This window comes from Tachyglossus aculeatus, chromosome 12 (assembly GCF_015852505.1).
Source record: "Tachyglossus aculeatus isolate mTacAcu1 chromosome 12, mTacAcu1.pri, whole genome shotgun sequence".
In the NCBI taxonomy this organism is placed as follows: Eukaryota; Metazoa; Chordata; class Mammalia; order Monotremata; family Tachyglossidae; genus Tachyglossus; species Tachyglossus aculeatus.
The window spans coordinates 26,247,530-26,273,900 of NC_052077.1; positions in this window are offsets into that span (position 1 = coordinate 26,247,530).

Consider the following 26,371-nt stretch of genomic DNA (forward strand, 5'->3'; position numbering starts at 1 on the left):
TGTTACGCTTGCCTAGAACAATCTTCCCTTGGCTTTGACAGTCCCTTATTTTAATTCTTTCCTAAAACTTCTATTATTCTAAAGAAGCTTTTTATCCAGCAGCTTACAAAAAGTCATGGCCATCACGATAAAGGTGGCAAGGAAAATGTAGTATAAGCAGTGAAAATTGTAACACTGTTGGTTAAATATTAAAATATCCAGGGTGTCAAGGGACAATTAATCAAGTGGGGATGGAATGATGACTTTGGCTTATGATCATCCATGATTGAAGCTAAAAAGGTACGAGTAGTAATGGACAGAGGCAGTAGACTACTTCTGAGGAACAGGAAGTTTCAGAGTATTTATTAACTTCTTTTAGGATGTATCTTTTTGTTGTTGCATTGGACTCTCCCATGTAGTCAGTACAGTGCTTTGTGCACAGTATGCACTCAATAAATACGATTGATTGAATGAATGAATGAAAATATGGGTTGCCAAATATGTTACCCACTTCAGCAATGAGTGAAAAGCGGAGTACATTCATCTTCTTTGTCAATCAAGCCAAAGAAGGGAGAGAGGGATCATTCCAGAAGAGTAGAAAAGGAATTGGGATTTGGCATATTTCTAGGGAAAATTCAAGTGAATAATCATATCTTAGGTAGAGAGGCATGAATTAAGTGCTATAGTGCTTCAAAATGTTTTCTTTAATGAGCTAACTAATCCTGGGAATTCGGCTTACTTTGAAAAAAACATACTTTACATATATGCTCTATGGCTCTATGCCAACCACTATCAATCAATCACATTTAGTGAGAGCTTACTGTGTGCAGAGCATTATACAAAGTGCTTGGAAAGTATGAGAAGCAGCATGGCTTAGTGGAAAGAGCACAGGCTTGGGAGTCAGAGGTCGTAGTTTCTGTAAAATGGGGATGAAGACTAAGAGCTCCACGTGGGACAACCTGATTACCTTGTATCTACCCCAGGTCTTAGAGCAGTGCTTGGCACAGAGAAGTGCTTAAATACCACTATTATCATTATTATTATTATTATTATTATATAACAGTTGGTAGACATATTCCCTACTTTTCCTACCACCATCATTTTAATCAATTCCACTAAACTGGTCCTAAAGTCATAGTGGCTGAACTAAGGTTCACCTATCTTTTACTGTGGGATATTATGATATATTTAATAATTATAATAATAACAATAATAAGAAGAATGGTTATGATAACTACAGTATTTGGTCCTACTTTTTGCCAAACAAGGTACTGAGTGCTACGAAAGATACAAGATAATCACTCTGGACAGAGTCTCTGTTTCACACAAGGGCTCACAGTCAAAGTGGGAGGAAGACCAGGTATTGAATCCCTGTTTTACTCATGAGAAAACTGAGGCACAGAGAAGTTGAGTCACACAGAATGCAAGGGGAAGACCTGCCTGGTATCTGCTAGGCCATGTTATTTTGCACACAGAATGATTAGTAACACCGATCTTATCATATGATAATTCAATCTCATTCAATTAATAGGGAATCTGAGTGGCTGACCTAAAATAACTTAGGTAGAATTTGATTAGAACTAAGATTTCTGATTTAGTACCAATAATTTACATACAGTGCTATGCACATAGTAGCAGCTCAATAAATACCACTGATTGATCTGATAGCAATTCTCTTCCAGGTCAACGCTTTTGCATTAAACATACTACGGGCCTATTACACGAGGAAGCTTTTCCTTTGGGAGATTGGGATTGGGACACCGAACTAGGACTAAAAATGACAAAATAAAGATCTTCTTGTGTCCAAAGCAATCAAGAGAAGAAGAGGGTGTTTATCTGTTGGCCAGGATCCCTTCACTAACTCTGCAAAGATTCCAGTACATCACAGCTGAAACAGATTCCCAAACACAATAATGGGCAACGTCAAGATTAAATCAATATTACAAACTGGAAAGAATACCAACAGAGCAATAAAAATAAGAGGTTAGCAGAATTATATCTAAATTCAGAGAAATTTAAAGTTGAAAATCAATGCTTGAGTTCCTGATTAGAAAAATGACAACAACAACAACAACAACACTCAGTAGATGTCACTTACATGGATGGCCTATGTCTTTTCCTTGGGGGAAGGCGATGGAAAAATGTTTTGTACTGGAAAAAAACACAATTTAGCTCAGGTTAGTTTTAGCAGACAGAAAACAATATCACTACATGGAAAATCTCTTTGAGGAGACACCCAAAATGGACCAAGGTATAGAGCAGGGAAGCAGCTACTGGAAAAAGTCAGAGCACACCAGACTGAGGCTTCCATCAATGACAGAGTACTGTGCTAAGTGCCTTGAAAAACATGATATAGTTGGAACTCAGTTCTGCCTTGATTTGGGGTAGAGATCATCCACTATTGGCAGGATAGGCAAATCCTCTCCAGATGTCTTAATGGCTTCTAAAATGTGTCAGCAAAGCCAGCCCCTTCACCTTTTGAGTTGTGTAGTTTTTCTGGTCCTTGCTTCCCGTAATTTTTCTTGCCAGCTTACGACTTCGCATTTCACTGGTGACCATGTCATCTAAGCAGGCCCAAGAAGCTGCTTCAGTTTTTCAACTATAGATCATAACAGCTATAGATAAAGAATAGAATTATTGAAAAGCAGCTTGACTCAGTGGAAAGAGCACGGGCTTAGGAGTCAGAGGTCATGGGTTCAAATCACAGCTCTGTGACTTTGGGCAAATCACTTAACTTCTCTGGGCTTCAGTTACCTCATCTGTAAAACTGGGATTAAGACTGTGAGCCCCACGTGGGACAACCTGATCACCTTGTATCCTCCCCAGCACTTAGAACAGTGCATTGCACATAGTAAGTGCCTAACAAATGCCATCATTATTATTTAAATGTAATCATAAAATGTACTTTTCATTACATATGTATCATCATCATCATCGGTATTTATTGAGTGCTTACTATGTGCAAGGTACTATACTAAACGCTTGGGAGAGTACAAAACAAAAGAGTAGACACATTCCTGACCCACAACACACTTATAGTCTAGAGGGGGAGAAAGACATTAACATAAATAAATAATTTATAATATATAATTTATAGATATGTACATAAGTGCTGTAGGGTTGAGGGTGGGGCAATATAAAATGCCCAAAGTTCACAGATCCAAGTGCACAGGTGACGTAGAAGGGAGAGGAGCTGAGGAGAAGAGGGCTTAATTGGGGAAGACCTCTTATTATTATTAATAGTAATAATAATAATAATAATATTTGTTAAGTGCTTACTATGTGCCATACACTGTTCTAAGCAGTGGGAGAGTTATTGAGATAACCAGGTACCACATGGGACTCTCAGTCTAAGTAGAAAGGATAACAGGTATTGAATCTCCATTTTGCAGATGAGGGAAGACAGGCACAGAGAAGTTAAGTGATTTGCCCAAGGCCACGCAGCAGACAATTGGCAGAGCTGCTCACGCTCTTTCCACTAGGCCATGCTGTCTCTCCTGGAGGAGATCCCTCTTGGAGATGATGTGACCCTCATCTTGACTAAGATCAAAAGGCTGAATCGGTTTACATATCCTTCACATATGTATTTACCCAGGTAGAAGATGTGCTAGGCACTAAACTGACTTTTGATCTTAGCCAAGATGAGGCCTTGAGTTTATATAAAGGAGATTCTGGTAACCTTGATAAGGAAAGTATTTATTATTAACACAAATTTGAACAGGAGAGAAAATCATTCTATTTCTTTATGGTATTTGTTAAATGCTTACTATACACCAGGCACTGTTCTAAGCACTGGGGTAGATACAAGGTAATCAGACTAGATGCAGTCCATGTCTCACATGGGGTTAACATTTTTAATTCCAATTTTACAATGAGGTAACTGAGGCCTAGAAAAGTTAAGTGACTTTCCCATGGTCCCACAACAGACAAATGGCAAAGCTGGGATTAGAACCCAGGTCCTTCTTACTGCTAGGCCTGTGCTCTATCCACTAGACAATGCTGCTTCACTTCAAATTTTAATTCCATATTAAATTAGAAGCTTTAAGGAACAAAAGGAAGAAATGAAGAGTTAAGCATTATTCAGAACACCATCCTCTCTGAGTGACTATTTGAATTGCTTATTCTTTTAATTTTAATTCTATATTAAATTAGTGGTTTTAAGGAACAAAAGGAAGAAATGAAGAGTTAAGTATTATTCAAAACACCATCCTCTTTGATTGGCTATTTGAATTACTTAGGTAATGAAGAGGAGAAAAAATATGAGGAAATAAAGGAAGAAATATTCGTCTGGTTTTCTAATATCATTAGCATGATATCTTACTTGTAATTAAAGCTTAGCATAACATAGAAGTAGTCCAAAGACTTTTAACAGGTTTGACTACTATATAACTAATAAAATGATGTTCCTCCCTGTTAATGCTAATTTGCTCATTATTGTTTGCTAATAATTAAAATGAATTTATTTTCTATTCATTTGTGTTTGAATACAAATTCTTTCAATATCATAAAGGTGCGCTTGCCCACTCCTAGAAAGTAAAGAGTAAGAAATTATGAGCAAACTAAAATTTGATAATTTTCACAAACTTGTGCTACATCCAACTGCGAAAGAATAAACAAAGTGGTTATAAACTAATCCTAAAACTACTGCTGAAACAATTTACTTCTTTTCTTAAATATCAATGAACACCTTATGACTTGACAAGCTGTGATCAGCACTGAAGTCCTTGCTACTTACTAGTGACTTGGCTCCAAAAGCATTCACGCAAGAAATATTAGCAGAACGAACAGACACCGTGGCCTAACGATTAAAGTTTGAATTTATATACTACTTTGTACTTGACAAGTCCTGTTTCAAACCAAACCAAAGAGAAGCAGTGTGGCCTAGTGGATACAGCATGGCCCAGAGAGTCAGAAGGACCTGGGTCTAAACCTGGCTCTGTCACTTCTCTGCTGTGTGACTCTGGGCAAGTCACAACTTCTCTGTGCTTCAGTTACCTCATCTGCCAAGTAGGGATTAAAACTAAGGGCTTGTCATATCCACCTTGACTTCTCAGCATGGCTCCGTGGGAAGAGCCCGGGCTTGGGAGTCAGAGGTTCTAATCCCGACTCTGCCACTTGTCAGCTGTGTGACTTTGGGCAAGTCAATTAACTTCTCTATGCCTCAGTTCCCTCATCTGTAAAATGGAGATTAAGACTGTGAGACCCACATGGGACAACCTGATCACCTTGTATTCTCTCCAGCGCTTAGAACAGTGCTTTGCACATAGTAAGCGCTTAACATATGCCATTATTGTCATTATTATTCTCACTGACTGCTTGACTACTCCCTTCTCGCTGATGTCCCTTCCTCCTGTCTTCCTCCTCTCCAGTTCTTCCTTCACTCAGCTGCCCAGATCATTTTTCTAAAAAAAATGTAGTTCATACCTTCCCACTCCTCAAAAATCTCCAGAGGCTATCACACAGAAACTCCTTATCATTGCCTCTTCTCCTCCTACTTTACCTTACTGATTTCCTATAACTCCACCTACACACTTTGCTCTTCTAAACCTAGCCTATTCACTATACCTCAGTCTCATCTATCTCACCATCAACCCCTTCCCCAAGTCCTTCCTCTGGCCTAGAAATCCCTCCTCCTTCATATCAGTCCACCACTCTCTCCCCACCATTAAAACCTTATTAAAATTACAACTCCTTCAAGAGACCTGCCCCGACTAAACCATCATTTCCCCTACTTCCTCCCTCCTATACCTTTAATTTATATTCACTCAACCTCATCCTCATAACACTTATGTACATTCCCATAATTAATTGTAATATCTGTCTCCCTCTCTGCACAGTAAGCTCCTTGTTGGCAGGAAACATATTAACTAGCCCTGTGGTATTGTACTCCCCCAGGCACTTAGTACAGTGCTCTGCACACCATAAGTGCTCAATACATACCATGTATTGATTGATTGGAAGGGAATGTCTTCTGGCTTTGGTCTTCTCCATCACACCTTCACATAAGGATACCATCTCATCAGTATTAACATTATGTTCAAAAGACAGCAACAGTTGGAATGACTGCCCCAAATTTATTTATGTCTCTGAATTGTTCAAATAGCTTTTTTCTTTTAATGGCATTTGTTAGGTGCTTACTATATGCCAGGCACTGTACACTAAGAGGATACGAGGAAAATGGGTTGGACACAGTCCCTGTCCCATATGGGGCTCTCAGTCTCAATCCCCATTTTACAGATGAGGGAACTGAGGCTCAGAGAAGTGACGTGACTTGCTTAAGGTCACACAACAGACAAGTGGCTGAGCCAGAATCAGAACCCATGACCTCCTGATTCCTAGGCCCATGTTCTTTCCACTGCATCATGCTGCTTCCCTATGGATCTCACATTAATAATAATAACACTATAATAATAATAATTATTATTTTATTGTATTTGTTTTGTGCTTACTTTGTGCCAGGCACTGTACTAAGTACTGGGATAGATACAAAGTAATCAGTTTGGACATAGTCCTTGTCCCACATGGGGCTCACAGCCTTAATCCCCATTTTACACATGAAGTGACTGAGGCACTGAAATGTGAAGTAACTTGCCCAAGGTCACACAGCCTCTGCACTATAAGCTCACTGTGGGCAAGGAATGTGACTGTTTATTGTTACACTGTACTCTCCCAAGTGTTTAGTACAGTGCTCTGCACACAGTAAGTGCTCCAGAAATGTGATTGAATGAATGAATGGATGAATGACAAGTGGCAGAGCCTGGATTAAAACCCAGGTCCTTCTGACTCCTGCCAGTGCTCTGGTTTTCAACTATTTTAGGATCCTGGGACAGTATGGACAGAATCATTCCACTTTTCTCCTAGCTCTTCAAATTATGACTTTGACTCTCAGAAAATAGAGCAAAATCCAACTTTGGTAGAGTTTGAAAGCGACCCCTATATCACAATTAAAGGCCACTCTGACCAGAAAACCTGCTGACAGTGTGCTATACACCAATAATCTTCTGAATGTTATGAGTAACTTATTTCTTTGAAAAAATAATGAGGATATTATTTTATCTTAATCTCAAGTTAAAAAAGGACCTATTTTTTCTGATCAATGTGAGGAAATCATAATGACATTTTAAGAAAGAGCTTTAAGGGCACTAAAAGTATTAGTCCTAGAAGTTCTTTTGGTGTCTTTATTTTTTAGTGTCCTTGAGGGAAGAGTAGGCGAAGCCCAACACTTCTTAGGGGTTGGAAAGGGAGAATAAATGGAACACCACAGCCCACTGAGAGTAGTTAGAATCAGAAGGATAGAGGTGGAGGGGGCTCCCTGAAATTTGTTATTTTTTGTGCTATTTTTACCATCAGGCCTGGGATTCAGGCATAATTCATCAAAGGAGCTGTGACAGCTCGGAATACATGTAATTCACTTTTGCAAAGTTTGCTTCATTTCCTGGGCAAACTGCAGTTTGCTGAAATTCAGGCATAACCTCAGTGACTGCCTTTGTGGTAACACTCTTCCTCTGCCTCTTAACCTTTTGACAACCCCTTGGAATTTTCAGAAACTCCCAAGAATACATACCTAACACCTCAAAAAGACAAAGAAAGGTAAAACAAATGGACATTTCTGCTGTCAATCAATCAACTATTTATTGAGTACTTACTGTGTGCAGAACACTGTGCTAAGAGCTTGGAAAACTACAATATAACAGAGCGGGTAGATATTCTCCCTGCCCACAAGAAGCTTACAGTCTAGAGTTAACTATGCCAGATAATATTTGTAGAATCTAGTGTTTAGTATAGTGCTTTGCACCCAGTAAGTGCTCAATAAATACAATTAAACAAATGAATAAAAATAATACTGAGGTGTAAATGGGGCACCAAACTCTACACCAAGTTAAAGAGTTGTGATAGGCACTTCCAACTTCTAGAGTGGTTTCCACAGTGTCACTCACAATCTGTCCCTATAATCAATTTTCAACATCAAATGGCAACACAAGGTTATGAACAGTGAGATACTGGAATGCAATCAGTTCCACTAGCTTTGAAGCAATGCTCATGGCTACACATTTCCCCTGGCCGGGATGCATAAGAAGAGATGAAAGCAGGCAGGCTTTCTAAGTAGCTGCTGTATCGTGAACTGAAAGGAAGCCGATAGAAGTTGGGAGGGCATAATAAATGCTAAAAAGACACACGAACTCAGCCAATACATAAATGGACTATTGGGAAATCAGGGCACAGGATAGAAAAGTTTGACATGCAGCAATTAGGAAGGAGGTTAAAATTAATAACAGCAACAATAATAACAATTATAGTGATAAAAAGGATAATAGGTGTGGTGTTTGTTATATGCACTTACTATGTGTCAAGCACTGTACTAAGTGCTGGGATAGATACGAAATAATCCAACTGGACAAAGTCCCCGTCCAGGGTAGGACACACAATCTAATGCTACTCCTTTTAAGCAAAAGCTACACAAAAAATTGTGATTTCAAAAGGTCAGCGCCAAAACAGAGGCAGTCTCTGTCATGTACAAACCATTAACAATGCAAGAACCTATCACTGAAAGCAGACCATAAAGCAAAGTAACTGAGGCAGAGAGAAGTAAGGAGACTTATCTAAGGTCACACAGCAGAAAATGGAATAAATTTTCAGGTAGCCAAATGCACCTACCTGCCAAAACTCAAGTGATTGGTTTGTGTGCGTGTGCGTGCGTGTGTGTGTGTAAACATACATATTAGTTAAAACACATACCTATATATCCAAAAGAATGTGTTGTTACTCTTCTTCACAGTGGTCACATTAATTTACAGAAAGTTAGAACTGCTGTAATTTGGGGATTAAAGATACATTTAGAAAAAAATCATAAAACTGGATTTAAAAAGTTTACAAAATAATTTTTACATTATGCAGTAAAATCTTTGTACTTTCAGTTTGCCTTCTCAGAGTAACTGTTCAAATGGCAAGAAATTCCAAGGGAAGTACTATCTCTGTGAGGGAATGATCTAAGATTTATTCTGTAGGAAGGAAACTGGGGTTGCTCTAGAGATGCTCTAGAAGGGAGGGGATGGAAGCCAGATTTCAGGGGGTCAAAGAGTGAATTGGAGTGGAAGTAGGGGCAGTGGTTGTGTCTCATGTTACTTTGTTGTTGTGTTTCAATCTATATTTCCTCATGTGTCCATCACCAACCTCTCAGCCCCTTTCTAGATTGTGGGAACCCCCAAGGCCCAAGGACCTAGTCTAATTCATCCTTTAATGTATTTGTTTCAGCACTCAGTGCAGTACTTTGCACACAGCTGATTTTCAATAGATGTCTCTGAATGACTGAATGTCAAAATCCGGTAAGATAAAGAGAAAAGCAGGCTATTCTGCCCTTTTCCATATAGTGACTTCTGAGACCATTGTTTCCCTAAAGACTAATCCACCCTCCAAGTTGTTTGGAAGCAGTTTCTAGAACACAGAGTATAAATTAGGATCTAGGACACCTGGCTTTTATTTTCAGCTCTTCTGTGGCATGAATTAGCAGTTCTGATTGTTATTGCTCCAATTTTTGCTTTTTTTCCTACGTCTGCCTTCATTGTTCTCCCCGCTGCCCTGACAGTCTAAAAACTGTTAGACTCATTAGGACTAATTCTCTTTCAATATCACTCTGCAGGGATGAGAATAGATGAGGGATTCCCATCTAGGGTCACAATAAAGGAGCTGGCCTTCATCCATTTACGGCAGAGATGGAAAAGGCCTATTAGCTGATCCAATTTGGTTCAGTTGCACAATGGATTGGCACATTTTGTCGAAATCCTTCAAGATGACCCAATAAATAAACTACTGATCGATTGTCTTCATAGTTTAAATTATGAAGTCACCTGATTTTCCAACCAAGGGGTGATGCCTCTCCCCACAAGTGAATGGAAGGTGGGGGGATGGAGCAAGAGCAGGCCAGTAAGAGCAGAAAGTAGTGATGGTACTGAAAAAATGAAATAACCTCATTTCAGGTTTCATTCCACAGCTGAACAACTTTCCTGCTTCTCTAGCCATGCTTCTTAGCTTTAATTGAAATGAGTCCTAGGGGAACCCAAATTTAACTCAGAAACCAAATACATTTTCTTCGGTATCGGCCTGAACGCCCATCAGAGATTCCATGTTTTCCAGATGCCAGAGAATTAGAAGAAAAAAACCACCCATTTTCAGACAAATTTGTTTTTAAACTAACTGCAATCAATACAGTAGTTACTTAGGGGTCTATTCCAGATCCTGTTTGCAATGCAGAGGGCCTATGATTTCTCTTTCACCAGTTATGGATCTTCTATTTATGTGCAAAGGGATTGCATAGAGCTCCTGAAATCCACAGAGAGCATTTCAGGCTAAACCTCTTATGCTACTGAATATTAAATTAGTCAAAGAACTAACCAAATGTATTAAAATGACCTACAGCAACACATAATTTAGATAAAACTTTCTTATTGCCATGGATGTTATGAAAAAGATTCAGACTAGATGATTCAGAAGAATGATTTAGTATCACATAACTCAGACTAATCTCAGAGAGTCATTTATTATTCAACCGCAGGTCTATAAATTGCCTGGTATACTGTCGGGCAAGGACTTGCTGCTTCTGTTTTGTATTTCTCTACTTGCAATCCAACGCAATAGTTCTAATTTTTATACTTCTGCTTTCCTTGCACTTGTTTAGCCTGCTTTTCTGGGGAAAGATGTCCTGTCACATTGTCTGTCCTTTAATAATTTGGGATTCTCTAAATTGACTTCAAATAAATGTGACAGAGGCAAGCATATGCTGCACAGCCAGGTTAGTTTGTTAATCATAGTCCACTCCATTATTCCAGAACACAAGTTTACTGTACACATTTTGGCTAGGAATGGCTATAAAATTAACATTCTTCTGGTAACTTGAAGCTGTCCAGGTATAGTGCAACAACTATTAGGGGAAATGTGTGCAGCCAGTAAATACTTTGACAAACATTTTCCTTTACCATAGACCACACATTGGGCTAAGTGTGGGATATAAACAAGATAATCAATTCATACATGGTCCCTGTCCTACCAGGGCTTTGAGTGTAAGTGGGAAAAGATAGGTAAAACAATTACAGCGAATTACATCCAGAACATGTGTTTTTACTACATTTTTTGGAGAGGATGGTTCGACAGACTAGGGACATTGTTCTGACATCTGGTGCTGGTGTGGATTCAGAATAATAATAATAATGATGGCATTTATTAAGTGCTTACTATGTGCAAAGCACTGTTCTAAGTGCTGGGGAGGATACAAGGTAATCAGGTTGTCCCACAGGAGGCTCACAGTCTTAATCCCCATTTTACAGATGAGGTAACTGAGGCACAGAGAAGCGCTTAGTACAGTGCTCTGCACATAGTAAGCGCTCAATAAATACGATTGATTGATTGATTGATTAAGTAACTTGCCTAAAGTCACACAGCTGACAATTGGAAGAGCTGGAATTTGAACCCATGACCTCTGACTCCAAAGCCCGTGCTCTTTCCACTGAGCCGCTGAAAATGAACTGGTAAAATACATCCCAGAGCAAATGCAAAGTCTGACCAGCCTAGTAATGCTTCCCATACAACCAAAACTTTTTTACAGTGGACATCTTCGCCAGTTGATTTTCCCAGCTGATCTTCCCGACAACGCAAAAGTAAAGGAATTAAAATATTCTAGGGTGAAAGTTGCAAAGGCACTGACCATGGTGCTACTGTCAGCATTTTAGAGAAAGGTTGTAACCTCTGTACCAAATGCAGATGGAAGAGACCCCAGAGGTAAGATCTAAGTCTTAATATAGCACATTGCTTCCGGCTGGATTTTTAAAGTAAGGCAAATCCAATATTAACTGAATATGCAACAAAGTCGGTGATAGAGGACAAGGAGAGACGGGTATTTGGGACTGTAGGACACAGTTCAACGTGAGATAAAATAGTGGCTACCTTCTGCAATTCTCAAAAAACTCCATTTTTAAATAAATCCTGTTCTTTTTAATCCTGATTTTGTTAACCATTTACAAATAGTACGGATAAGAATCTATTAAGATGGTCTTACAGTAATAAATGTAAAATGTCTGTTCTCCCTCTTCCTTCCCCTACACCCAGTGCCACCCATCTCCCCTGAAGCAGAATTGAAAGATGTGCCCAGGAATGTAAAGGGATTTGGAGGGTGTGGGGGCTGAATTACTCTCATCACTCTAGCTGTCTTCTCTTCCACTTTCCCTCTAGCCCAATCCAATAGCAATGTTCCAGTCTCACTGTCCCTTTTGTACACAAGCAGGTGAATTTTAAACTTGTCTACGAGTCTCTCCACTTTATCTCAGAAAAGCAGGAGAGGTTAGGTGATTTAAAGGGCTAAAAAGCAGACTGGAAATTATAGTAAAGGCTCCAGGAAGATGCCCTCTCCAAAATGATAGTCCAGAGACTCGTGGTGCCAAAATTTGCCACTCTCAAACTTGAATTTTTTAAACTAATCTGTATATCTACTTTTGTTCCTACTCCCCTTAAGTAGTGGGGCTGCTCAGGGCTTTCTTTTGGAAAGTACCTCCTTGTGGAATGCAGGAGATGAGAGTATTTACCCATGTAAGGTAGGTAAATGTGGGAAAATACATTTTTCATGATTTTACCCTACTGAAGGGTCTGCAAAAAAGCCCGTGGATTAGCAATCATATTGCCATTCACTCATTTCTACCACAACACAGGTTTTCCCAATGTAGTTTGGTTAGGATGCTAGTAGAGATTCAGGAAATGTTCTTCAAAAAACACTTGCCTGTTTGGATTCATCATGCTGTGGTTTGGGAAGAAATGGTTTATGCATACGTGCACAACTTTGAACCCCTTACCATGGGGTTTTGTGAGAAAGCAACTCCACATTATAGGAGTATTGGATGTATTCCTTGTAAATAAGCAATCTGAAGCATTATAGCACACTATCTAGAACTCAATATTCAAGATAGCTTAAAGCACTGACCTGCTGAAATCAAAGGGTTTAGTACTAATAGTATGGATGCTGATGAGGCAATTTCCACAAAAACCCTTACTTCTACTCTTTTACTACTGCCACAGCCTAATTTAAATACCAAAATGTACCTGAGTCCTTTGTCTAAATGCAAATGTTCTTGTGTTTGCCTGAAAATAAACCCATTAGTCAAAATGCATTTTTGTACAAGCACTGGAATATATTAAAAGAATGAATATTAAAGGCTGCAATGGTTTAGCATCATCCAGAGCCATACTTAGTATTGAGTGGCAGGATTCACCCACAACTTAATCCAAAAGAGGACTCAGCTAATGATGTTAAACTAATGAATGACATGCTATCCCCTCCTTTTTGTATCCTTTGGTTTGTGCTTAGTTCCTGAGGAGCAAGATGGCATCTCTAACTCCTTTGTCTCACTGAAATAATAATAATGATTAGCCCTTACTATGTGCCCAGAGCTAGGGTAGAAAGGAGAGGCAGTATTGCTTAATGGATACAGCATGGGCCTGGCAATCAGAAGGTCAGAGGTTCTAATTTCTAACCCCAGCTCCGCTACTTGTCTGCTCTGTGACCTTGGTCAAGTCATTTCACTTCTCTGTGCCTCAGTTACCTCATCTGGAAAATAATAATGTTGGCATCTGTTAAGTGCTTACTATGTGTCAAGCACTGTTCTAAGTGCTGAGCAATGTTCTAAGTACTGATGGTATTTGAGAGTGGGAGCTGCATGTGGGACAGTGAGCAATTTGCTTGAATCCATCCCAGTGTTCAGTATAGTACTTGGCACACAGTAAGCGCTTAACAAATACCACAATTATTATTCTGATTGTCATTCTATGAGGTAATCAATCCAACCCAGTCCCAGTCCCACATGGGGCTCCCAGTTCAAGTAGCAGAACATTTTCCAGATGAGGAAATTAGCCACAGAGTGTTAAGTGATTTGTCCAAGTTCAAACAGCAGGTCACATTAGAACCCAGGTCATCTGATTTTTCAGGCCTAGACTCTTTCCACTAGACCACACTGTTTCTCTTGGTTCAAAATGACTGGTTGCAGCAGATATGTGTTTTTTATTCCCCAGAAATCTCCAGTTCTGTGCATTGCTCGAGGTTGGATTTTAGCATTTTTTCAGTTGACTAGACTTTGGTTGTGCCTACAGTGGCTATTTAGGTTTCCTTCTGTCAACGAACTAATGGAGGAGTCTCCTTTGAACTAAGGAGGACAGCGATACAAATACGGGAAGCAGCATGGTGCAGTCTAAAAAGCACAGGCCTGGAATTCAGAGGACCTGAGTTAATAATAATAATTAATAATGATGATATTTGTTAAGTGCTTACTATGTGCCAAGCACTGTTCTAAGAGCTGGAGCAAATACAAGGAAAACAGGTTGTCCCACATGGAACTCACAGTCTTAATCCCCATTTTACAGATGAGGTAACTGAGGCACAGAGAAGTTAAGTGATTTGCCCAAAGTCACACAGCTGATAAGTGGCAGAGCTGGGATTAGAACCCATGACCTCTGACTCCCAAGCCCGTGCTCTTTCCACCTTGCCACATTGCTAATCTTGGCTCTGTCATTTACCTTCTGTGTGTCCTTGGGCAAATCACTTAACTTTTATGTGCCTTAGTTCCCTCATCTGCAAAATGGGGATTCAATAGCTGCTCTCCCTCCTACTTAGATTGGGAACCCCATATGGGACCTGATTATCGTGTTTTCATTCATTCATTCAATTGTATTTATTGAGCGCTTACTGTGTGCAGAGCACTGTACTAAGCGCTTGGGAAGTACAAATCAGCAATATATAGAGATGGTCCCTACCCAACAATGTGTACTGCAGTGCTTAGTACAGTGCTTGGCACATAGTAAGTGCTTAAAACACAATACAATTATTAAATATACTTTTGAGATGGAACCCCAATTCTCATAAACCAGTTAATCCAAGGTTCAAAATTTGCTGAGTATGATCAGGGATGAAATGATAGTCCCTTTTACTTGAATAACTTTGCAGAGTGCAGAATACTTTATGTTAATTTCATATACATATAATGGCCTCCAAAAAGGATTTTTCCCAGAACTAATATGTATGCAATCCTGCATAAAAAGCAATTTTCAACAGATGACTGCAGGGAGAGAACACTGCAATATGAAGCCATTAAACCTCTCCAGAAAAATTAAATCATTTACTAATGATCAATAATCAGCGACTCCATCTAAAATGGAGGCTGAGTTTTCAGGATTCAGGGATTCTTGTTGGCTGTGAAATGAACCTCTTCTAAGAGTCAATCTCCTTCTAGTAGCTTGGCATGTCGGTTCATATTTATCAGTGAGGAAGTGTCAGAAAGTGTTACCCTTGATGGATGGTTAATAATTAAAGATTTTATGTTCCAAGAGGAGGACCTTGGCAAGAAACTCCCTGGTTCTCACAAAGATGAATGGGTAAGTAGTAAGTCCTATTGGCATAGTGTTGCCAGAAGTAGATTGGGACTGTGAAGTGGTAATAGTGGGAGAGTAAATGTCCCTGATAGTTTTGTGTGAGAAAATAAAGGTACAAAGTGGCTTGGATTAAAACAGTGCTGTGATTATAACAGTTCTAGCAATTTTTGCAGAGGACAGCAGCATCCTGTCACTTTGGGAGTTTAGATTTGGCTGAAATCTCAGGTAGCCAAAATCCCTCCTCATACATGAAGTGGTCAGTGTTCAGCAGTTAGTCAATGGTTGGTAGAAAATTCAGGACACAGGAACATCCTCTCTCTTCATATTCTACTGATAATTACTCTCCCCACCTTCAAATCCTATTGAAGATACATCTCCTTGGAGACCCTCCCCAAGTCCCCATTTCCCCTTTCCCCATTCCCCTCTGTATTGCCCTGACTTGCTCCCTATAGTCACCCCTCACCTCCAGCCCCAAAGCACTTATGTACGTATTTATTTATTTATAAATTTATTTATTTATATTAATACCTGTCTTCCCCTCTAGACTGTATGCTTGCTGTGGGTAGGGAAAGTGTCTGCTACATTTTTATATCTTACTCTCCCAAGTGCTTAGTACAGTGTGCTGCACATGATAAGTACTCAATGAGTATGACTGATTGATTGACACCAGGACAAATAAATTAAATGTATAACACAGTGGGGGACAGCAAAAATACATCTCTTGAAGGAGTATCTGAGAAAGAAAACCCAGGTTTTTAAAATTGTGCTCTAATATTTTTATGTGGTGAAATGATAGAGGAGCACTGTAGGGTGAATTTGAGATCCACTGAGAATACAGTTTATGCACACCAAGATTATGAGGCAAATAAATGATCTCATGATTGGGATAGGACAGGTTAGTAGATTTAATATGGATTGCCCCTGAACTCCGAAGCAATGACTGAGCAAGATGGCTAGAATGCAATGCTTTAAGAACTGCCATATGTAAGGTAAGAGAAGGAAAAGACAAAGAATAATGTCAGGGGTGAAACCAATGCTCTGAAACTTTGAGCTGTAGGCAAAAGTTAACCCTGCAGCAAACTTCACACTTGCACACTGCAATTTGCTTGCTTCTCAAAACCTTAATATTCCATTATGATAGAAAGCAACAAAATTCCAGATGGTAGCCTCACCCTACTATAGAGAAATACAAGCATTTTATCTGAGTAGGTGGCATCTGATTGAAGGTCATATTGAAAATGAAGACACAATAGCTACCTCATTACAGTGGACATGAGTTTCTTTGTTTCCATGTGTTACAGGCAAAACTGCAGTTGAATTATTTATGATGAATTCTGAACCAGACTTCAGATTTCAAAGTTCCTTTTGCAAAAGATTCATGGGTTAGGTGAGGGGGCATATGACAAAGAGAAGGTATTTGAATTAAACATAGATCATACCTGACAAGGCCTTGCAAGTCACTGGAGACACTGCCTCAGCTCTCTGTCCTGTCATCATACCCGTTTACCTGAATTCCTCCCGTTCTTTTCCCTTCTAAGTAGGAGAGTTTATTTAGGATAAGCTATTGGCAGAGATAATGTCATACTCATTAGTAGAAGGGGCTCATTAAACTGTTTCTGCATTAATAATAATAATAATGATGGTATTTGTTAAGCACTATGTGCAAAGCACTGTTCTAAGCACTGGGGAGGATACAGGTGATCAGGTTGTCCCACAGGGGGCCCACAGTCTTAATCCCCATTTTACAGATGAGGTAACTGAGGCACAGAGAAGTTAAGTGACTTGCCCAAAGTCACACAGCTGACAGTTGGTGGAGCGGGGATTTGAACCCATGACCTCTGACTCCAAAGCCTGGGCTCTTTCCACTGAGCCATGCTGCTTCTCTAGCCATGCTGCTTCTTATGGAGCGGATTGAATCTCTTCCAAGAAGAGTGACTGGTGATTTCGGGAAAAGAAAAACTACAAGGAATAGTTTTGAAAACCAAAGTTTTGGGAGTACTTGGATAACAAATCCAACATATTGGTCAGCTCTCAATAATTGAATGTAAGGGCGGAAGGGAGCAAACTTTGAAAAAGCATCCAGTAAAAACAGTGTTGATCTTGATTGCTTATTCTTACATGGGAGTAATGCATGGCAATGGCACTACACAAGTGATCTCAGGTTCAAACTGCTTTTGGGCTTCTAACCTTTGGCTGTTTTGGCTGAAGTCACATAGCAAAGTAATACCTTTCTCTGGCTAAGCTTCAAGACCAAACATTCTGTACTTTTCCTAAAAATGGAATGTGACTCTGGTTATTTTTTCCCAGGCTTATGGGAAGAGTGATAGCCTTTCAAGACCTGAGGGGTTCACTTGGCATCGTCAAGTGGCAAAACATGACCACAAATAACAAAATGTTAGAACTAAATCAGTCTACTTTAGGCTACTGTTATGGGTGGGAAAAGTACACAGATGAGAACACTGTATGGTCCAGACCACCAGTATACATACCTACTAAAACTACGGGTTGGCTAGGGATTCATAAAGAAAGATAAAAACAATAAAAACAGAAAATCAACAACATAAACGACAAGGACTACCAGGAATTGGTAAAAACTGAAGAATGTTAAGGAATTGATATACACCTAATGTTCCGCCTTTTCAATAGCCCAGAAGTAGTTTGAAACTTGTCCTTAGACTGTTTGCCACCAAGTTACCCACTAACAACAAAGCCTGTGTCCAGTCGATTCTCAAAGGAATCGAACATGAGACCCTGATTAAGTCCTAAAATCTCCACTAAACTTCAAGATAATCCAGAAGTTTACTTGGTTCTCAAGTGGAAAATTTAGTTAACAACAGGTACAAAGAAAAGGTGAAAACAAAATCCCAACATGAATTTCAGAAAAAAGAAAGTGATTGTAGATGGTTGAAGAAAGAAGGAAAGATTCAGGTGCTTGCAGAGAATAATCACACTTGGAGCCTTCTAAAATAACACAAATAACAATTCAATTGTCTGAAGAAATTAATGAGGCTGAAAGAGACTAATTGTTCTTTCTCTAGCAGCTGAACAAGTATAATTCAGTGCATACCATCTCACGCTCTCTTTCAGTTTGAGAATGAAGGTACTAATGTTGAGGCTAAAATACATTTTATCTATAGATCATCAAGTTCTATTTAGAAAAGTAAAAGGGCAGAATATGAAAAACTGGAACAATCGTCTTTCTGTATACTTAACCGTTTCCAAGTGGATGATTTGTTTATCTTGCCACCAACCTCTCGCTCACATCCTGCCCCTGGCCTCCCTCCTCAAATCTGACAATTATTATTTCCCCCTTCAAAGGCTTCTGAAGGCATATCTCCTCCAAGAAGCCTTCCGAGTATAAGTGCTTCTTTCCTTTTCTCACTCTCCCTTCTGCGTCACCCTGATTTGCTCCCTTCATTCATCTCCCCCTCTCAGCCTTAGAGCACTCCATGTACATATCTCTAATTTATTTATTTAGTTATCTTAATGTCTCTCTCCCCCTCTAGACTGTAAGCACATTGTGGGAGGGAATGTGTCTGTTATATTGTACCCTCCCAAGTGCTTAGTACAGTGGTCTGCACACAGAAAGTGCTCAGTAAATACGATGACTCCAAAATCTTTATCACCAGCCCTAACTTCTCATCCACTTTATGTTCACTCATTTCTTCTAGTCTATAAAATACTTGTGGGAAGAGATCATTTCTACCCACTCTATCATATTATGGTCTCACAAGCCCTTAGTACAATGTTCTATTGATTGACTGATTGATTTCTTCCTGCCTCTGCATTTACATTCTGTCTGTCATCAAATCCGGTCAGCTCTTCCTCCACAACATTTTCTAGATCATCCTTTCCTCTCGACCTTACAGCCACCAACCACACACGTGGATTCCTGCATCAGTCTACTTCAAACACATAAGTAGATCATCAACAGAAATGACAAACATTGGATTTAAGATCCTGAACCAGCTGTCTCCTCCTTGCCTATTTACTTTATTCTACTGCTATATCCCAGATCCTAATTTCCTTTTTCTTAAAGTACCTCTCTCTCTCTGCACCTCACTCACCTCTTAACTGCACCACATCTTGTTCTCAGACTGCTTTTCCAAAGTATATGATTTAGTGCTTAACAGATACCATTATTATTATTATTTCTTCAGGGCTCTAAAAAAAGTCATCTTCCTGAGAAGAACAATTAATTGCCCTACCTTCCTTATAATGCCACTGTTTCAGGCAAATCAGCACACTTATGCACCATTAATTTATTTTTTATATCTCCTCTTTACTCTACATGGTGCAGAAGGAACATACCTTATATGCACCCACAGATGACATTCAGTGTCAATAGCCCCACCTTGGAAACTTTCTCACGTATATACACCCAGATTCTCTCATTCTTTTACCTAACGTAATTGTTATATGAATGTCTCATGGATCTGTAGACTGCAATGTATTTTAGAGTGCATTATACTCCCATATGTCTTCCAAGCTCTTAGCACTGTTTTGTAAACAGAAGCTGCTCAGTGATGATGGTGATTGTAGAGACGATATCAATGTTGATGCTAATGACATCCAGGTGCTGATTTTAAGCCTTCTCTGCTGACTTGGGGTTAAAAGAATTCTTCCTGACATGGCTCCATAAAAGGGAATCTAGCTACCTACTTATCCATAGATATATACTCTCCCAGTGCTCAGTTCAGTGCTCTATTCATAGTAAGTTTTGAAAAATATGATTGATTGATTAGTATGAATCTATCATCAATCTACGTATGCACACACACAAATATTTTAGAATTGGTTTGTGCAGCGTTGGCTCACAGTCCCTGACTGAAATGCACTCATTTGCAAGCATGTCCTGTTTAACGATTGGCTGGCAGCACCACAGGGTTCAGTGGAGTGAGTTTGCAGGGAGCCAAAAGGAAGATGGCACTCTGTTCTTGGCCAAGCCAAGTAGGGCATGGGATGGATCTGACGGGTTGCCACTGTATGTATCTGCTGTACAATCTGTGCCCAGAGGCTATATGCCACCCCAGCAACCTCCACCCCAACTTGGCCTGGACTAGTGAGAAGTATGCCAATGTGGAATTTTTTTTCCTGATCACTTTTTCTCCTTTGTAGGCATAGACCATAAAAGAAAATGGATGCAAAATGACTGGTCATTCTATGTTTATAACTCCTCTCGCTCCGCTCAATCAGTCGATCAGTGGTATTTATTGAGCACTTACTGTGTGTAGGGCACAGTATTAAGTGTCTGGAAGAGTACAACATAATATAACAAACACATTCCCCAGCCACGAAGAGCTTATGGTCTAGAGGAGCGTACCTGAATTTTTTTAGATAAAATGGAAGGAAATGTAATCCAGAGAAAACTAAAGCTTCCCTTAACGTAAAATGAAAAATGAAGGTTATTTTAGGTAAGATTCTACTTCCTTATTTCAGGAATTTAACTACAGAATGATCAAGAAGGTAAAATTAAAAATGTTATAAAAATCATTAAAAGAATACAAGGCATCTCTGGTGGTTATTACACAGTGTGGAGGGATATTGGTTAGCTCAGAAGTCTGACTAAGTTTTGGCAGTTCCTCAGATACCTCAGATGCAAAACTCACTGTTGTCACAAAGACCCAGAAGGAAAAGTCCACAGTGTGAACCCTGCCAACTGGGTGCATGGCAAAAGCCTCAGCTTAAATGAGAATAAAGCTTCTGACATATGGGAAGATTGTCTGGTGCACTAGTTTCTGAAGAGAGAAATATGTCTTGACCAGATTATAATTCCACTGTGGTATTTAAAGCTGTCATCTTTCCAGCATTTATTTAGAATTCATTCTTAGTGCAGCTGGGTATCTGGTACCATGATATTTTCAAGTGCTGGATACCAAGAATACAGAAAAATTAATGTATGATTCCCAACGATGGACCTGGATGATCGGGAAGAGTTTTGGAAAAGGGGCCAGAAAATACACTATTCCCAACACATGTCTGTGGTCAAATAGCCCTTCTGAGCTCTGGAATCCACATTTGTAAAATGAAGTATGGTAGCACTTACCCTTTCCTTTCTCAGAAATGTGTATTAAGCACTTACTATGTGCCGGATACTGTACTAGATACTGGGGTAGATACCAGTTCACCACGTTGGTCACAGATCATTGATCTGCCGGTCTCACCTCCGCAACATTGCCAAGATCCGCCCTTTCCTCTCCATCCAAACCGCTACTCTGTTCGTTCAGTCGCTCATCCTACCCGACTGGATTACTGCATCAGCCTCCTCTCTGACCTCCCATACTCCTGTCTCTCCCCACTTCAATCCATACGTCACGCCGCTGCCCGGATTGTCTTTGTGCAGAAACACTCTGGGCATGTTACTCCCCTCCTCAAAAATCTCCTGTGGCTACTAATCAACCTACGCATCAGGCAAAAACTCCTCACCCTGGGCTTCAAGGTTCTCCATCACCTCGCCCCCTCCTACCTCACCTCCCTTCTCTCCTTCTACAGCCCAGCCCACACCCTCCACTCCTCTGCGGCTAATCTCCTCACGGTATCTCGATCTCACCTGTCCTGCCGTCGACCCCCGGCCCACGTCCTCCCCCGGGCCTGGAATGCCCTCCCTCTGCCCATCCGCCAAGCTAGCTCTCTTCCTCCCTTCAAAGCCCTACTGAGAGCTCACCTCCTCCTGGAGGCTTTCCCAGACTGAGCCCCCTCCTTCCTCTCTCCCTCCTTCCTCCCCCCTCCTCCCCCTCCCCATCACCCCCACCTTACCTCCTTCCCCTCCCCACAGCACCTGTATATATGTATATATGTTTGTATGTATTTATTACTCTATTTTATTTGTACATATTTATTCTATTTATTTTATTTTGTTAATATGTTTTGTTCTGCTGTCTGTCTCCCCCTTCTAGACTGTGAGCCCGCTGTTGGGTAGGGACTGTCTCTATATTTTGCCAACTTGTACTTCACAAGCACTTAGTACAGTGCTCTGCACACAGTAAGCGCTCAATAAATATGATTGAATGAATGAATTTAATTCTATTTGTTCTGACAATTTTGACACCTGTCTACATGTTTTGTTTTGCTGTCTGTCTCCCCCTTCTAGACTGTGAGCCCATTGTTGGGTAGGGACCGTCTCTGTATGTTGCCGACTTGTACTTCCCAAGCGCTTAGTACGGTGTTCTGCACAGAGTAAGTGCTCAATAAATATGATTGAATGAATTGAATGAATGAATGAATGAATGAATGAATGAATGAAGAGAAGCAGCATGGCCTAGTGGGAAGAGCATGAGCTGCCAATGGTTCTCATCCTTGTTCTACCACTTGTCTGCTGTACGACCTTGGGCAAGCCACTTAACTTCTCTGTGTTAACTTCTCTGTGTCTCAGTTTCCTCATCTGTGAAATGGGGATTAACTACTACTCCCTCCTACTTAGACTGTGAGTTCTCTGTGGGGCAGGGACTCTGTCCAACCTGATTATGTTGTATCTACCCCAGCACTTAGTACAGTGCTTGGAAGATAGAAAGCACTTAACAAATACTATTATTATTGATAATAATTCCAGTATTATTATTGATAATAACAATTTCAGCATTATTAAATGGACCTGAGAGCTTAGTTTCAACAGTAATTGTTACTTTGACTATTTAGCTATTCAGTGAACATTAGTGAAGTGTGTTTTATTTTGGATTCCTATGGAATGGGTGGCTGTTGTCTGTCACACAGGCTATTTTGGGGGGGGAGGGTGTGTGTGTGTGTGCGCGCGCGTATGCATGTGTGTGTGTGTACACTTCCTAGCCAATGAAACCCTGACCATCCTCTTAATTGTTTAGCACTTTAGGTCCTGCCACTCTTTCCCTCTCTGCCTTTCCCCTGCATTTCTACGATGGGAATAGACAAGTTCTGGAAGATATGTGACAGGATAGGGTTCAGGAGTTGGAGAGGAGGAGGACATTCAGACATAAAGGTCCATGCAAGGAAACGAGACCACAGGCTTAATGCTTTCCCCACTGAAGCCCTAGTCACCATTTCAATGCCATCCCAGCTCCAGTGCCACAAAAGTTATCTTTAAGTTGCCAATGACTCTTAAGAAATTACAGTCACATCTCTTTTTTCATTACCCCTGTTGTAGGCATGGTATAGCTGTGTTCATTTTGTTGATGCATTTGACCTTTGAAGTAGTGAGTGAATGAGCACACTGTGCTAATATAATTACATGGGGAAGGAAACTAACCAATTCCTTTTCCAATCTGTTCCCCACCAACAGTATCGGCAAAGCAATACGGTGATATAGGTTCAGTCTTGTTCAGCATAACATACTGCCATGTTTTAGGATGTAATATGGATGTAGTTGGTGACTTTGAAATATACTACCATTCAATTGGAAAGTCTTCCAACACAGCAGGCTAAGAGCATCCCTGAAAGTCCTAGAGATCGTCACCTATTATGTACTATAAAATGATGAAAATACTGCATGCATATCTATGAGAAAGTGTACAAATTATTTATGACCTGGTTTCCATACTTTTGAGATTGTGAGCTCCATGTATATCAGATCTGATGATTTTGGGTCTACTGTGAATCAGACAATATGAATCAATACTATTGAGAACTAACTGTACACAGAACACTGTATTAAATGAGAACAATATAATTCTTGGACATGATCCCTCTCTTCAAGGATCTTACAATTCAGGGAGAGAAACAAACATGTTATATATGTAGTATGGTCGTAACTGCTACAGGACGTTGAGTGCATTAAAGTACTAAGGTGGCACAGAAGTAATGAAGCAGCAGTTGTTGGGGAGATGTGAAAAACACTGGAGGGTCCTGGAGGAGATGGGTTTTCCAAATGGCTTTGAAAGATGGACTGTTGGAGATGAAGTGGGAGGAAGCTCCTGGTAAGTGAGAGAATGTGAACCCTTGAACCGAGACTTCAAGAAAACAAGAAACCAAGGGGAAGATTCCCAACTGCCAGGAGTTGCCATTAGCAAATGCATCAGCATGCAAAAGGGCTACCATAAATGCAAGGGTGTGTTTGACAATCCATTCCACTTTGTGTTCATAGTGGGATTGTTTCTAATCACATGTGCTCAGAACATTTATTATTAAAAATCTGAATTTTAAATGCTTGCCACTGAAATGCTCTACAGAACGGAAAACAGTGAAATCAAAAGTATCAGCTGAAAAAAATCCCCCATACCACTCACTATGTCTCCTCAGTGAGACAGTAATACAATTTTCCAAATTTCCAAGTTTTCTTTTAACTTTGGGAACAAAAAGCACATTTGTGCTGACAAAGATGGTACTTATCTGTCCACTTACACTGGAGTCTTCCTGTAGTAATTGGTATTGCTAAAGACCTTTCAGATCCTCACTTCCCCTCTGTTGGATTGTTCTGTAGTTGATGCCAGGTAATTAACAGAATGGCTGTTAATGTTAGCCTCTCTGTCATCCAAAGGAAAACAGACCAATGACACTGGCATTTGGTGTTAATGGGAAGCACTTGAGATAACTAGAGAGAAAAGTCACATGAAGTAGCAGCATTGGCAGAAAATATCCTTTGGTTCCTGGAAGGAGAACAATTGCACAAACAAAGATTTGCATGTGAAGATAACAAATGAAGAGGAAGAGAGCTTCTAGAAATCTGGAAAATGGCCTTGCACATAGCTTTAGAAAATCATGAGACAAGTCAAGATTTCAGTTGGCCTATGGAATCTACTAATCTGCATCTGTTTTTCTTATCTCCACTCACCATAATATGGCTTCCACAGAAGTTCCTTTCACCCACGCATACACTTACAACCCCTTTCGACCACCTCTGTCAACCATTGAGAATCAGCATGGCGCAATTGTTAGAAGATGGATCTGGGGGTCAGGAGGTCCTGGGTTCCAATCCTGGCTCCGCCTCTGGTCTTCTGGATGACCTTGGGCAAGTCACTTAACTTCTCTGTGCCTCAGCTACTTCATCTGTAAAAATGAGGATTAAGACTGTGAGCCCTATATGGGATATGGACTGTTTCCAACCTGATTACCTTGTACCCACCTCAATGCTTAGTACAATACCTGGCACGGAGTATGAACTTAGCAAATACCATAAAAAGAAATTGGTAGTCTATTCACACAGAATAGCAGGTACCTTCTCTGTGCCTCAGTTTATCACTCCTTTTAGACTGTGTACTTTCTCTTGGGCAAGGCTGTTGGACCTTATTATCTTGTTTCTGCCCAAGTATGTAATATATTATATTGTACTCTTCCGAGGGCTTAGTACAGTGCTCTGCCCACAGCAAATGCTCAATAAATATGATTGGCTCATTGATTGGTTGAATGAAGGAAGAACTAGAGCTGGAGGCGTTCATGTGGCTGTCCAGGTTCCTAGAAAGGCAAAATCAGTTAATCAATAATATTTACTGAGTGCCTGTTTCTGTGCAGAGCACTGTATTAAGCGGTAAGAGTACCAACAGGAAAGAACAGGAGTGGGATGCAAGACAGCAAGGAAAGTATAAGCTCCATAGAGGAGGAGGGTATAGAGCTCAAATTACAGCTTCTGGGGGAACTGGGAGCACAGCAATGACGGTCCTTGTGGGCATCTGGATGCTTCTCTAAGTTCTGACTGTTAATCGGGTCTGAAGAAAACGCTCTCTGTTAGTCCTAGTTAGAATCTCTCGGGCCCAGAGCCAACAGATGACTGATAGAGCCTCCGGCTTATTTAAGGTACTGTCACTGAACCAGCTATCCTTTTAAATGGAGATTTCCCATATGCCCATTTATCTTATGCTGCACTTAATGGTATTCTACCATTTGTTTATTAAAATGTCCATTTGGGCTGAGTACTGAAAAATAAGCCCCATGTATTACTCTGTGACACAACCATATAAAATTCATGGGAGATTTCTGCCTGGCTTCCAGCCACCTTACAGAGAAATGGCTCAGATCAGAGCTCTTAAACCAACCTACAAAGTATCCATAATGATGCCATCTCTAGAGGGCCAGGATTTCAAAATTTTTC